At 42.8% G+C, this 16,236-nt stretch overlaps 1 protein-coding gene across 5 annotated transcripts in view; it reads left to right on the top strand.

Annotated features, from left to right (window-relative positions):
• EXOC6B (exocyst complex component 6B) overlaps positions 1–16,236 on the top strand; it is a 305,171-nt gene that overhangs the window by 159,048 nt on the left and 129,887 nt on the right. The window lies entirely within an intron of this gene.

Below are 16,236 nucleotides of genomic sequence, written 5' to 3'. Positions count from 1 at the left end.
CCTAGGAAGTGCGTTACCTGAAGTAGAAAGCAGGCCAGCGATGGATGTATTTTGGTAAAAAACACACAGTTACTTCATGCAGGCCCCAGAAATATAAAGGGATATTTTCTCCAAACATTGCAAACCCTGGTTTTACAATATGCGTATTTCTTGGTCATACTGTTTTCCTCGGAGAATTCTTCTTTGACCACAGTAGCTTCATTATTCAGCACAAATGGAGGAGTTGCGGGTGGGGAGAGAAATTGGTTTTAAATGTATTGTTTGCTGCACTTAGGAGAACTTTGCTGCTCTTCAGACATTGTTTGACAGGAACAGATTTGCTGCCATCCCACCAAATCTACCATTTGACTGTATCGCTCCCAATTTTCCAATAGTTAGGCTTTGTGTGCACTGAAAAATGTGGCCAAACTGAGAGCGTTCTGTGTTTGGTTAATGCTAAGAAGTGTTACTCTGAACAGTGTCATGTTCTTGAGAACTTTTCAAGAGAGTTCCCATCTCTGCAGATGTAGGCTGCTAGATGAGCTACGTTTTCTCCTAGGCATTATGAGGATGTAAGGTATTGATTTTTTTACTTATTTATAACAAGGGCAGATAAGATGCCGTTTGTACCTTACCCTTCAACTTTTAATTTCTAAGATGCCTCCAGCAGCATGTGAGTCTTGCATCTGTGCGCCCAAAGAACCTGTGTTGTTTGCATCCGTTCTTTAATGCCCTTTGGAGAGTCAGAGCTTTCAGAGGGCTCTTCTCCTGCGGTTGGGCAATCTGAAGCCCAGGCAGCAGATGAAAGGAGCACTCTGTTCGCAGCTTTCCTCCCTTTCCACAGTGGGGCCAGGCTTGTGAGAGAATTGTTTTTAAGGCACTTCTAAAGCCAGTTTCTCCAGCAATACATACAAATGAATTTGCGAAAGGAAAAGAATTGTCATAAAAAACACTTATATAAAATCTTTTTGTGCACTCATCTGTTAATAATTATGTAATTTGGCTACATTGTCATGATATTTTATTGGAATTAAAAAGTTAACCTACCCAAAATGTGTTACTCTGTTTATCTTGGACAAAAACCTCCTCCTCAAACCCGGTGCTGGGAGCCTGGTTCAGGGAGTGTGCTAATTGAAGATTACAACTGGTCTGAAATGCTTTGTGGATTTCAAAGTATCATTTTATTTGGAGAAACTTCAGTGAAGAATACGTATAATGAAAACAGAATTAGGAATTCTATTAGTGTAACTTATGTACATTTGTTTAATGCAAGGGTATTTATTTAATTGTGTATTTATACATAAAACTTATGAAAAGGATGAAGAGCTTTCACTGGTGGATATAACACTTTTGCACATTTGAAATGGTCTCATTTCTATATTGGGGCTTTGGTGTTGTCTTGTTGCTTTACTTTTTAATCTGAAATAGCAATTGGTCCTCCAAAGTGTATTAGGGAAATGCTACTCCTAGAAGACAGGTTTCATGGGCAGTGCTCTGTGGATCTGGATGGGATTGTCTTCTGCTTGAGGTGGGAATAGTGCAGTGGAGTTGGTGATGGTGGAGTTAGACCTGGTGCAGGGGTTTCATGCCAGTGAGTTAGCGTCCTCTGTCCCCATCCTGAGCTGCGATCATTCAGTCCTTCTCCCCCTACTGCTTCTCTATTTCAGCCAGTAGCCCTAGTAATGAGAAAAAAGATACATCAGAACTCTAAAGAAGGTGTGTTGATGAGACGGGCGCAAGAGAAAAAGGTAACTGACTGTAGTAAAGGCTTCTGAAGAGAAAATTGCCCTTTTCCTGACCCGTGATCGAATCCTGTCCTGGCTTTCTAGGCCCAACTTGGGTTGAACAATGTCAGAGATCCAGCAAGCATTGAGGGAAAATGGCCACATCAGTGTCAGACGGAAGGATCATAATGTAATAGTTACCAAAAAATCCTAATATTTGTCATTTACAATAGTGTTATCTAAATGCTTGGCCTGCAGTTAAAAAGGCCCATGTTGAATAAACATTGAGATATTTATTATTTTTAGTGAAATCGACCTTCCAGTCACCTCGGTTTTATGGCTGTGCTGCTTATAAATTCCCAAAGGATTATTTGAAAAATCCTACTCATATCTGCCAGCCTTATCAGCAGGGCAGAAGTTCACATATTGTAACGGGAGGTCAGCCTTCGGTCATGGTCTTACAGAGCGGGCCAGGCACCTGTAAATCCTTCCTTCAGCAACCAAGGCGAAGTACAATATCAAACAGGCAAGGAGACTTTTCCAGGAAATACTGAACTTTCTCAGGAAGGGCAGAGGAGGGGGAAAGAAAGTGAAGGAAGGTCAGGCGGGGGTTAATTGAGAGTTGGTCCTTGGCGTGGTGGCAGCTCTGGGGAGGACAGGCTCTGATGGGATGCTTTATGGGACTATTCATCTGAGATTCCTTTTCTTGTGAGAAACGGCCTGGGCGAGAGCGTCTTGAGGAAGAAATGGGCGTAGGAGAGGCTTTGAATACTGCAGATATTGAACAAAACATCACAAGAGTGTATTTGTTTATTATACATGGAGTTGTACACATGGATAGCCTTTCTTTGCTCAACTAACCCTTTGATTTCATGATTTGGGTTTACATCCCTGAACAGTGCCTAGAACAACAAGTCCTTACCCTGTCTGTGGTTTCTGCATGCAGCAAATACACTCTGAATTGCATTAAAAAAAGTTTTTCAGATGACAGGTTTGGTTTCAAGTTGGTGTGAATCAGTAACCGCTAACAACCTCGGTGTCTTGGTGGGAATCCTGGTACTACTAGACAAATGTATGCTGTCCTTTTCCTAGGAAAATTGGAAAAAAACAAACTAGCTGGAACCATGGATATGGTGGTTCTTCAGATGCCAGGGGCATCATATAAAAGGGTAAACAGGGGGTGCTGGCAGCAGAGCCAGGACATGTGAGTCTTGGGGCCTGTCCTGCTCTTCTTGGTCAGTTGGCCAAAGTCTGTGTCTAGTTTTAGCTGATGTTAAACACTAAACCTCACTTAGTTTCTTAGTTTCTGTTGAGCAGTGATGTGCTATTTAAGGACATTCATCTGCAGTGGGGTTAGGCTGCTAGGCTGTTGGTATCAGGTATATCTTTTCCTTGAGTTAATAGAGAAGTTTGTTGAAAATGGTAATATTATTATATAAAGAAGAAACAAGAATATTTCAGTGAAGTGATTTTGCCATTGACGTTTTTATCTTTTATGTTGTCTTTGACCAAAGTCTATGTAATGCTTAAGTTGCTTTGATCGATATCCAAAATAAATTAGGAAAGGTGAGGTTTGGGCCAGATGGTTTATCTGCTGGAGCATCTGAACAGCTGTTGGGTGCCTTGTATTTCAAGGCCAAGACATGGAATTGCTTTGCTTTACATAACATAAAATGAAAAGCAGTTTTTGTTTCATGTTTCCTGTAAGCTGTAGGAACACAGAAAGCAAAGAGTGAATGAAGAGCAAAAAAGAATTAAAAAAAAAAAAAAAAAGCCAGAGTGGTTTGCACAGAGCATGCTCCCAAGAAGTTGTCTAGAAGGCAGCTGATGATGATTTAAGTCCTTTAAGCTCCTGCTTCAGCCAGTGTTGTTGCCTGTTAGTACTCATTTAGGGTTTGCCTTAGCTAGGTGGGTTTTTTTAGCTTTATGCTAATTGGTTACCAATTACTTTGAGGTTCTTAACATGTTCATGAAGACACTGGTATTGACACTCCCAGCTCTTTGATCCGAGCTACAAAGGGGTCATTTTAGGGTAAAGAACAAGTGTCCAAAAAAAAAAAAAAGCAGATTCTGATGTAAATACAGGTTTAAAACTGTAGCTGCCTCTTCCTAGTTGATGAAGTATTTCTGGAGAATCCCAGAGCTGGATAATTTAGATAAATAGCAGTTGACAGGTATTTACTATAAATTTGTTGTATCTTGCCACCGACATTTTTATCTGCTTTATTGCTTTTACCCCAAGCTTCTGTAACCCTAAAATTGCTTTGATGCACAAAATGTATCAGGAGAGGTACAAAAATGTAAAACAAATAATACCACCCCCCCTTTTAAAAATAATCAATGCAGAAATGTCTTTAAATTCCTTTATTAAGATGCATGCATTGTGCATAGACTGTATCCACTTTGTATATTTTTGCTTGCCAGTTTTAGAGAAGAATATAATGTTTTATATCTCTTAGCTGTGCAGAGGAGGAGAAACAAAGGTTTACTTTTGCTTATTGCTAAATTGCTACGTTTTGATTGCAGAAACTGTGCAGGGATTCATCGGCTCAGGGACTCAAGGTGAACTGTTCGGCTGAGGATGGGAAACACCACTTTGTATCTCCAAGCCGAGCAGATTTCCTTCGAAGTGGGAGATGCCGTAAATCTGGCAGTGGATCATTAGTCTCCTTTTAGCCCTCCACTTAATATTTTTTTTTTTTTTTTTAATTTATCTTAGAAGTGTGCTGGTGATTGTGCTGCCTGCATTAATTCTCCTTTTTCTGCCTCTGTGGGCTATTAAATTGGCAGGCTAGTTGCTCGTCTGCTTGCCCATGGTGGCTGTGACGCAGCCTGTCATTCCTGCCCCCTTCCCACCTCTCTGGGGAGGCTCCAGCATCCCCACCAAAATGTTTGTTCTTTGGTAACGGGGCAAAACAATTGAAGTTTTTCTTTCAAGAGATGAGAAAGCCTCTTATAGGAACCACAATTCAAATAATAAGAGCTACCCAACCCTCTCTTTCATATGAAAACCTCTTTTTTCTCTTTGTAACACTAGTTGTTTCTTTTATTTGATACTGAAACACAAACTGTACCATGGAAAGTCTGTGGTTTACTTCTATTTTTGAGATCAGGGTTGTAAAGTTTTCCCTCAGTGTCCTTGGGAACTTTAAAACTTTTTTTTTTTTTTTTTTTTGAGGGGGTGGGGGGACAGTGGAAAAAATTTCCTTCTCGAAGTCTCTGGTAAATCCTTGTTCATCTCAGACACTTTGCAGATTGTCCCATCGTTGTGTCCTGGCATATCTCACTGTCTGCTGACTTGGCTGACCCACTGGTGCCTGGTGGAGTTAGATAGCTATAAACACAGCACTGAGATCATAGGGAAAGGCTGAGGGTGAGACACTTTGTGCACTGGATTGATAAGGACACAGGAAAAGCCATTAGAGTGAACTGGTGTCAGTGACCTGTGATAACCATTCTGTACTACGTGCTAATGGACCCTGGGTAGTGTGTCTGTCTGTAGTGGCAATAGATTTAACTTTTGTAATTGTCATATTGCTCTTTTAACCCTGTGACCTTATTACCCATGAGAAAACCACTTGGCTTCGATCAAAGAAGCAGCAAAGAAATCAGTGTTCATTCTAAGCTGGCTAGATATGATCACAGGCAGCCTTGATTCTTAAAATATTCAGCTTGGAAAACAGACATGTTAGGGGGGAGAAAAAAAAAAGGGCGGTTTACTACAATAGCCCGGATGCAGACTTCTTGTCACCTGAGGTTAGGAACAGCAGCCGTGCTTTCCCAGGGCTTTGTAAAACTCTGCGCTGTCACTTACTGAAAATATACTGGTATTTTACACTTAATGCTGATTTTGTTCTGATTCACTCAATTCCATTCCACTCTTAGTGATTAGAATAAGAGACTGACTCTGTTAGTCCTGACCATGGAATATATATATTGCATCTGTTCAGTATTTCATTGAGTCATTCAAGATGGATGGGACCTCATGAGGTCTCTGGTCCAACTTCCTGCCCCAGTAACCTGCTCTGAGATCAGACCAGGTTATTCAGGGCTTTATCCAATCTGGTCTTGAAAACCTCCAAGGACCAAGACTGCAGAACCTCTCAGGGCAACTTATTCTGCTCTGTGACCTCCTTGTAAGTATTGAAGGTGGCTGTTAGGTCCCCCCAAAGCAGTCACTCAGCCAGACCGAACAAGCTCCATTAAGCTCCCCCTGTGGGGCAAGTGCTCTGGCCCCAACCATCTTGGTGGCCTCCAGTGAACTCACTCCGGTTTATCGGTGTCCTTCCTGTATTTAGGAGGCCCAAAACTGGGTGTGGGGTATAGATGTAGTTTTAACGAGTGCTGTGTAGAGGGGGATAATCGCTTCCCTCAATCTACTGGCTTTGTTCCTGTTAATACAGCCCAGGAGGCTGTTGGCCGCCTCTGCTCTCAGGGCAGACGGCTGGCCCATGTTCAGCTTGCTGTCTGCCAAGGCTCTTGGTCCTTATCCACAGAGCTGCTCCTCAGGCAGTCAGTCCCCAGTCTGTGTTGTTGCAAGAGGTTCTTCCCAGGTGCACAACTTGGCATTTCTCCTTACTTATTTTCATCAGGTTCCTGTCAGCCCATTCCTCCAGCATGTCAAGACCCTCTGGATTGTGTTCCTGTTCTTGAGTGTATTGACTATTCCCCCCTAGTTTGGTGTCATTTGCAGCATGCATGAGTGTGCTTTGTTACCTCCCCCAAGTCATTGATAAAGGTGCTAAGCAGGAGAGGTCCCAGAACAGACCCTGTTGTGGTTCTCTACTTGTTACCAGCTTCCATATTAGGTACAATTCATTAATCACAACCCTCTGAACCTGACCACCCAACCAATTATTTACGCATCCAGCTGATGACTCATCCAGACTGTGACATCCAAACTTGGATACAGGAATGTTGTGGAAGAGCATGTAAAAAGCCTTGCTAAAGTCAATGGCACCCACTGATTTCCCCTCATCTGTAAATCCTGTCATGCTGTTGTAGAAGGCAATCAGATCGTCAGCATAACTTCTGCTTGTTAAATTCATGCTGGTTGTCCCCTGTCCCCTTCTCCTCCATATTCCTAAAAATGTTCCAGGAGGACTCAACTCCTTAATTCCCCAGGGACTGAAGCAAGGCTGAGTGTGCCGTAGTTCCTTGGATCATCTTTTCAGCCTTTATTGCAACATTTACCCTTTTTCCACTCATTGGGAGCATTTCTTTTTTTATGGTATTTGAACTACTATGGGATCTTTGGTTCTAGGGAGCTCTAAGACCAGGACTGGTTTTATTATGAGATGTTCACCTTGAGTGGTACAGAATACAGACCAGCTAAAGACCAACACCACTGTTTGTATTGTATAAGTGTGGGAAGACTCTTCCTAAGATTTGCTCCATTTTCAGGCATTGGGGCTCAGAAGGGTCCTAGGAATGTTTCTCCAGCTACACTGGAGAATTTTGTGTAGGTTTCCAGAAGCAGTGATATGTCAAAAATAACAAGTGATAGAGACAGAAGTGCATTGGTTTGCAAAGAATTTCCCTGAAGACCATTCAGTTTTCCGAGGTAAAACTCAGTTTAACAGAAAGGGAAATCTTTAACAAGCATTCCCATTACATCTTTTCTCATCCTTTGGTTATAAACTTGTAATAGTTTAGACTGGAAGAGACTCATGGAAGACTTTGGTCCAACTCTCTATTCAGGACTAAATTTGAAGTTATATCAGGGATCTGAGAGCCACATCCAGTTGAGTTTTGAGGATCACCAAGGGTGGAGACTGGCCAGCCACTCTGGGTTCCTGTTCCAGTGTCTGACCACCCTTACTGTATTTTTTTTCCTGTTAAATTGATTTAAATTTGGGTGGGGTTTTTTTTTGCATTTTTTCTCTTGCCTTTCCTTTTGCTGTCCCTTTCCAAGGGGAGCCCAGCTCCATCTACTCTATAATCTGGTATCAGATACACTTCCTTACCCTTTTACTTACCTTTCCTCATGTGTCGTGTGCTCCACCTCCCGCAATTACCTTGGTAGCCACTCCTGGCCTTGCTTCAATGTGTAGTACACCAGTATTTCTACAGCTGCTCTGTTTTTAAAGCCATTTTTATTGCAACTGGATCACCAGTGACACTGGTGCTGATATTCAATATTTAGGACTATTTTTTGCTCCTAAAAATAAGTAAATGGCACTTTTGGTGTGAGTTCACAGTGACATGTGAAAGATATTGCAAAATAACACTAGACCCAAATTTGACCTTGGTGAATCAGATCCAGTTTCTCTTGACTATCCCCGAAACTGGACAGAGAACAGAGTCCCAGGAACCCCTCTTAGAAGTGAAAGGTCTTGCCTGTGGGCTGCCCTTTGTGGCATTGCCTCCAGACTCCATGCATGGAAATCACTGAAAAGCAAAAGTAATAAGGTGTGCTTGGAAGCAAAGTTGTGGGATGTACTGGCCCCATCTTACCTTGTGCTGTTAAGTATTTTAGTCACCCTGGGCTTCAAACTGGATCTCAGTAGAGTATGTGTAAGATGTAGGCTCTCTAAGACTGCTAGAAAAAGGGGCATTAGGAAGATCCTTCTGCATGAGGACTGCTGGGCTATTCGTGTTAGTGAAGCTGTGTATTTTATGCATAAATTAAGGCCAGGGGAATTATCATGTGCTGACCAGAAACAACTGTGGTTTTGTTTTTTTTTTTTTAAAGAGAAGAGTGTGTTTCTGTGAGAGGATGGGGCTGTGAAATAATAAACCACCATGTTTTATGCATCTCAGAAAATGTCTTGGTGCACAGCTGCAGTTGCTGTTTTCCTGCTATGTATGTTGTTTCTCATCTTAAAGGCCTATATGCAGTGTATCTGGGAAATGATTGCCATCCTGTTTTCAATAAAACCCTTTTTTTATGAAGGGTCTTAGGTTGACTGGACATTAATTCTCTATCTGTTTACAAATATTTGTGCAGGAAAGGGTGAGCAATGTTCAGGACGGGCTTATGACGCATATACCCCCTATTTCAGTCCTTTGTTCAGGAAAATGTGGAAACAAGGCAGTTGTACAATGAACAAATGCTGCCTCCACATTCCAGGAGCACAGTGCGGGAGCTGCTTGCTGCAGGGCAGCCGCAGTCTCACAGTGGGAAGATGAGAAGCACGCAGACCGCCATCCCAACAAAAAAAGAAGTTGCTTCAGCTTGGAGATCGATGGGCAGCTTGTGTCATATTTTATGAAGGGTGATGGAAAAGCTCTGATTCAGGGGGTTGATAATTGCTGTGTACAAAAGCAGAGATATGTGCAACATGTTCAGAAGGTGAGCATTGCCTTCAGAGGTTTTCCTAGGTTTTGCTCTCCTGAATCCCTCAGAAGGAGGGGTTTGGCTTCTGAGAAAGATGTCTCATCTCTTTTCCCATTTGAAACTGGTACCTGGAGGTCCTGGGTCACTTATCTTTTAGTTTCTCTGGTTTGCAGAGACTTAGTCATTTACTCACAGTCACTGAGCAACCCACAAGATCTGTTATAAGAGCAGGGGTTTGGCTTTTGCCTTAAATCTTCTCTCGTGGCTTTACCACCTCCAGCTTGTCTTGCCCCAGCCATGGTTGTTGTACAGTGTTGACATGCCTTGGAATCATTCAGGGTGAAAAATTGTAAGGAATAACACAGTCTAAAATGTTGTGCCTGTTCCTTTTAGTAATTGTTTCAAATATTAATGAAAAGATATGCACAGAACTAAATAGCAAACTCTTTGTTATAGTAGTAACTTAGGTGTGCCTCAGAGCATGTTTTCTACAGCTGCTGCTGGATAGGAAGACTCATGATATTTTTATATCTAGACCCTATAACAAAATGGGTGCACATTGAGTCTTATGGGTGGCTACATGCATATATGTTATTGCCCTCTAGGGAAGCTACTGTTGTGTCCATTTTCACAGCATCACAGCCTGAGGTTGGAGGGGACTTCTGGAGATCGCCTTGACCAGCTCCTTGCACAAGCAGGGTCAGCTAGAGTGGGGTTGCTTGGAACTGTGTCCAGTTGGGGTGGAAACCCCACAGCTCCTCTGGGCAACCTGTTTCAGTGTTTGGTCACTCTCACAGTAAAAAAGGTTTTTTTTCTTATGTTCAATAGGAATTCTTCTGTTTAAGTTTGTCCTGTCACTGGGCACCACTGACAAGAGTCTGACTCTGCCCTCTTTATTTCCCCCATGGAGTGCTTGTACACGTTGAAAGGGTTTCTCTGGGCCTTCTCTTCTCCAGGCTAAGCAGTGCCAGTGCTTTTGCTGTTTATCACATGCTCCCATCCCTTGAGATCTTTGTGGCCCTTTACTGGGCTTGTTCCAGTGTCATCTGTCCCTGTTTGCTGGTGAGCCCAGACCTGGACCCAGATGTGTCTCACCTGTGCTGAGTAGAGGGGAAGCATCATGTCCCTCAACTTGCTGGCAGTGCTCTGCCAAGCACACCCCAGGATTCTGTTGGCCTCCTTAGCTGCAAAGGCACAATGCTGGCTCGTGGTCAACTTGGTGTCCACCAGGACCTCCAGGTCTTTTCTTGCCAAGCTGCTTTCCAGCTGGCCACTCCCAGCATGTACTGGTGCCTGGGGCTATTGCTCCCCAGGGGCAGGACTTGGCGTTCATTGAATTTCATGAGGTTCCTCTTGAGCCATTTCTCCAGCCTGCCCAGGTCCCTCTGAATGGCAGCACAGCCTTCTGGTCTGTCAGTCGCTCCTTCCAACTTTGTGATCTGCATTTTCAGGGAGTAATCAAAGACAGATTTCATCCAACAGAGCTCCATGGGTGATGGGTAGGAGGAAGGAGAACTCTTGTTCTGCTTGAATGAGTTGAGTGCTGGTGCTTGTGCTTACGTCTCTGGTTGTGTAACACAGCTATTTCACTGCCTGGTCATTTTGGCTTCTTGATTTAACCATTTTCTTATAAACCTGTAATTATTACATACATGTTGGTTTAGGTGGGCAGAGTTCACAGCTGGTCAAACCAGAGGTCATGCTTGTCCACTTCTGGTTGCAAGTAAACTGTACAGCATCCCTTGTGCCTGTTTGAATTTGGTTTGTATGGACAATTGCCTTAAAAAGGGTAAAAGAACTAGTTGTCAAATGTGAAAATGGGCTGCTAGGACATGACTTCTTTCCCAGTATGGAGGGTGTAGCTAATACTGGATGTGCTGCTCCTTGGTGGTGCTTGGAACAGGAGGTCTGTTTATTAGTTTGTCTTGGTTTTATTTCTCTGTGCTCCCTGACCATTCCCCTGTGTTCTGCAATGGAAGAACAAAATACCAAATATGTAAATTTAATTTTCCAACCCAAACATTTTATAGCAGAGTCTTAGGAGCAAGCTGCATTTTTCTGCTCAAACGTGGTGTGCAGGACTGGTGCTTTTCTCTTCTTCCCGAGTACGTGCTTGGATTTAGGGAGGCAGAGACTGAAGAGCTTTGAGCTCAAATCATTTAGTGGTACAGTACTGTCTCCTCATGAAAATATCCCATTTAGGGACAACCCCCCTCCTGCCTCCCTGTGTGTGTGTGTCTGCAATTAATGCAAAACCCTGTCTGTCAGTGATTATTAGCTCTCTGGTAGGAGGCACAGAGTTTAAAACACACAATACTAAGCAGGCAGTAAAAAAATGACTGAGACTTGTTGCAGATCGAATTCTCAGTACATTTTGCCTCCTCTCCTTCCACCTTCCTATTCCCTTGGCTCCTTTGCCTCCCTCCAGACCTGTCCTTCATCTTCCTCAAGGACTCATTCTGCACTCTTCTTAAATTGAGGAGTTTTTTTTCTTTAATTGATGGGAGCCCTGACAAGAGCTGATTAGCTGTTGGAGATGCATCCTTCCTTGCAAAGCTTGTGACCAATTTCCACTGCTTCCTTCCTTCCTTGAGACTGGAGAGTGAGCTTTCTTCTACAAGCAGACAGTTGCCTCCCAGAGATTTTATGCACGGTGGCCTTGCATGGAAGACTCTGTGGGCTTGTCCTGAATATACTTTTTTCCCTGGCAGCTCATTCATTATAAAATTTTAATGAATTTTAAATATATTATGAAAAGAGCACGTGGTTAGAAATCATCTCTGCTCGTTTTTACACTGGAAGTGTTGGGTTGTGCTTTTTTTTTGCAGAGAGGGTGGATTGAAAGCAAGTGGAGGAGAAAGGCATGTCCCTTGCGCTTAACCTTACAGGTCACCTAGAACGGGAGGACATCGCCAAAAATGTAACCTGAAAACGTTTAGCTGCTGCTGTTTATAATGAGGAAATATCTGTCTACATCATCGCTTTGTAACTTTTCAAAAGTATGACTTAAAAAGGCAAGGGGGGGTTGGAGAGGGATCTGCACCGCCGTATTTTCTAGAATGAGAAACACAGGCTACTTGTTCAGGCAATTCAGTTTAGGTCAAATGTAGTTATGAAAAACAGATGATTGCTGGTGATCAAGCTGTACTTTGACAAATATCCCATTGTTTGAGCGTGCAGTGATTTCTTCAGACCGTTACCCGGTGCGGGGCTTGGCAATTGCCTTCTTCCAGCTCAGAGGCTGTCAGCCGGCGCGGGGCTTGGTGCTCCAAAGCCAAGGGGCTTGGCCTTTAGGAGGAGGGATGGCACAGAAAGAAAGGCTTAGTGCAAAATGGGTGAAGTTTCCACTCTAGCTATGAAATATGTCACTTGGGGCTCTCAGAAGTGCTTGAAAGGATGGTTCTTAGCTATATGTTGTATCCTATGCAGCAGAGTAAAGGTTTATTTGGGGAATGCTGAGATTTGAGCTCCTTACTATTAGTGTATCTTAGCCCTGTGTCACTTAGAGTTACTATATATTCTTTTATGGTTTCCCCTAGAAAATATTCACCTATGAATTATATCTGTGAGGTAAGGAACCTATTCACGTTTCAGAGACAAGGCCAGTTGAAGCTGAGATAAATGTTTGTGTCCTGGTGATAGTCTGACCTGGTGAAAGACTGAGCCCCGCTGTGATGCTTTCTGGGTCTCCTGCTTTTCTGCTTTGCAGCTGAGTGATGGTGCTTTGGTGGAATTGCTCTGCAAGGTGGCTGTCAATCTGAGATGTCAAAGTCTTTTATTTCGGGTGCATTTTCAAATTTCTAAGGTTGAGAAGCAATGTGGACAGGTATATGCTACATGACTCTGGTTTTATGGGCGATGTGAAGGCTGTGAAGTGCCAAGGGAACGCTTAATCCTTTTTAGGATCTTTGTTCTGAAATCAGTATCCCTTTACTTGGAAATTTGTCAGCTTCTTGGATGTGAGGGACTAATTCTGGGTAACTTCAACTTGGACAGCTCAGGGGACAAGCTTTTCTTTCTGATCTTTATGGTATGTTGCACCATGTAAAAGACTCAGTCTTACCGAAAAATCCCAGAAAATCATTGCCCTTGCCTCAAGTCGGTTTATGACCAGCTTGTGTCCGTGGGGATATTGAGGGGAAGATTGAGTTGATCAGTGTGTGAGCAGGTGGATCAGATGCTCAGGATGCATATGCAGATGTCTGGGAAGTCTAAAAGCAGAAATGAGGTTGATACAGAAAAGCCTTTTTGTGGTAGAAAGTCTCTTGTGTATCTGTTGTTGGAGCAGTTACAGGAAATATTCCATTAGACGCCGGGAAGACCGAAGGACTAGATTTGTGTATGGTCCTGGTCACTGGCATAATGTACACTGTTACTTGATGTATTTTGTCATCTGAAAACAAAATCAAAGCTATTAAAAATATGGAAAAACGGTTTGTGTTTGATTTCTTATCAGTGTCACTGGTCTTTGGGGTATGAACATGCATTGGATCTTCTGTTGCGCTGCTACCACTCAGAGATAAACTTTTGACTATTAATCATGGGAGAAGATTAGACTTTCCAACAAATCTTAATTTGTGCATGTTGCTTTCTACTCCTTTGGAGTAGCATTAACTCTGAGGAACTGTGAAGGCTCGAGCTGTCATCTCAGAAAAGTTTAATGTCCTTCTCGCCTTTTACAGCGCCGTGTGTTCTGTGCTTCACTTCATTTGTCAGGCACAGCAACTCCAGATTTGGAGTATTTCTTTTTTCTAGCTATTAAAAAATAAAATTTTGTAAGATCAGAAAAGACCCCCAAGGGAAATATTTTGAAGTATTTCACTCTTTCTTTATGTTCCTTCTGGATGAACATATCTCTTTTTAATATTGAGAATTGATTTGATAAATACATAAATACTATTTTAAAAGGTTGGCCATGTGTTCAGTGTTTATACAAGCAAATCAACTCTCTTTAACTAGGATGATGTGATGTTAAATCACATGTTGGACTGGGAAGGCAGCTTTTTTGCTTGGTGTAGTTTAAGGAGAAGCTGTGGTGCTCAGTCCTGGCTAAGCAGAATAACAAAACAAATGATAGTTGGGTATCAGAGTGAAAACCTTGCACTCCCTAGCTCTTGTTAAATGAACCCAGCAGCTCTAAACCGATGACTGAGCAGTAGCAAATAACACTACATTTTTCTACTGCTATTAAATGGAAAAGAAAACACATTTCTGGTTAACATTTAAACCTATTAAAATGTGATTGAAGTGGAATTCACATCTTGGATTACTTGGAAGATTTACTGTGGCCACTTGTGTGTCACGTTAGGAGAACTCACTTCACCCTGAAAATCCCTATATTTCACTAAAATTCCTGTATTTAGCTTGTGCAGCTCTATACCTGCTTGCAGACACTTCCCTTGCAGCTGAGATGCCTTTGCCTATGCAGGAGCTCAGCAGGGGTGGTGGGTGACCGGATTGAGCAAATGGTAACTAAGAGCTAGAATTTATGTAGTCAACTTGTAAGTACATTTTAGGATTTTAGATAAAAAGGGCATTGGATCCGAGTGGACTCTGGTCAGCAGAATCTTCATGTTGCAGCATGCTCCTTGCATAAGGGCGAAAAGCATTTCAGTCTGCCCTGTCAACAGAGCTTCTGTCCTAATTCTTGCTCAAGAAACTACATTTTCTCAGGAAACTGAAGGGTCACAGAATTTGTTGCTGTATTTGAAATCTCAAGTTCCCAATTTGAAACTTTGATCAAGCCGGGGAAGAGAGGCAGGTCTTTGTCTTGGTGTCCCCTCACATGACTACTGTCTTTTCTGCTTTTAAAGCAAGTGATGAACATACACGTGAAAATGCCCTTTCTCCTGGAAGGTTGTCCTTAGCTTGTGCGGAGGTTAAATTCTTAACAGGGGAATAAACTTGAAAGAGAAGATGCTGTCCTTTCTCCCCTTGCAAAGCTCCCTGAAACCTGTGATGCTATGAATTGTTGAAGGCAAGTTCTCAACACGAGTGTGCTTGAAACCAGGTGTGCTGTTTGTGATTTTGCTTTAAAATTTATTTGCCAGAAAGAATCCATCTTGTTTGTACAGAGATGTTTGTTTCCTCTGTCGTCTTCAGCGGACTTAGTGTAGGGTTTGAGCATGAAGCATCAGTTCTTCATCTGATTGTTCCCCTCTGCTTGTGTTTGGGAAGGGATGAGGTTTTGGGTGGGTGTAATTCCTTCCAGAACTGCATTCTTCAGCCTGACAGACCCCTGCAAAGGCTCTGCTGGCTGCAGAAATAAACTTTATTGGTAGGAGAGGGAGATCCGTTGCGTAGATAGAGGCAAATTGTTGATGACTTCTTTGTCCCATAGTTTTAGGAGATGTTTTCTGTGTGTTTCATCCAGGTCATCAAGCACTTTGAAGATAAGAGCACCTGAGACCCAGTTCTCTGTGGTTAGCCGCAGCGTTGGGGGAGGCTTCAGCTGTGCTGATAGCCTGTGTGGCCATGATGGCCCCCGGATTTGGGGGTTGGTTGCGGTTTTTTGGTGGCTTTTAGCTCCTCTGAGCCACGCAGCAGCATGAGTCACTTCTTCCAGCTATGTGATGCAAGCTGGATTTTTCTAAGAGAGAATATGAAATTTTAAGCACTGTTTTCCCTAGTTTTTAGACTTACACTCTGTTCTGATCTCTTATGTCTGTTTTCTCTGAAACTCTGACATCAGGTCTTATGGACAGTAGAGGTTTACATGAGCACAGGAAATCATTGGGCAAATTTATGTTAAAAAATTCATCTAGGGCTGTTAAATAAAAAGACTTGGCTTGTGGCTCCAGTCGTCCCTGCTCTGGAAGCTGCTGGAGGCTGAGAAACAATGCTGGAAAAAGCTGGATTACATGTTTGCCCTGTTCTTGTGTTATTTTTCAGTAACACCGGGTCTGGTGCTGGCTGGCATTGGAGGCAGGGCTCTGCGCCCAGGCTCTGCCATCACGTAGCATTTGCACATGCGTATTTAGGAAAGCTGGTTGTTCCTGCTGGTTAAGTTCAGGTTTTATTTAGTTATCTCTAACACCCATATGAGCCCTGTGCAGGCAGGACACGGGGTGTCTCCTGACAGCTCTTGGGCACTGCTGTATGACTGTGTGGAAGACCTGACAGCTACAGTCTTGCCAAGGTTTTGACAGACATTAAATTTTCTGATTTTTTTTTTTATTATTTGAATAAGGTTAAACTACTTCAGCTGCTTTGCAGAGCAGAGGCTACTGCTTTTTTAAACCTGGGAATTTCTGA

Source organism: Numenius arquata, chromosome 5 (genome assembly GCF_964106895.1).
Source record: "Numenius arquata chromosome 5, bNumArq3.hap1.1, whole genome shotgun sequence".
Taxonomy (NCBI): Eukaryota; Metazoa; Chordata; class Aves; order Charadriiformes; family Scolopacidae; genus Numenius; species Numenius arquata.
This window is presented reverse-complemented; position numbering and strand designations above follow the sequence as displayed.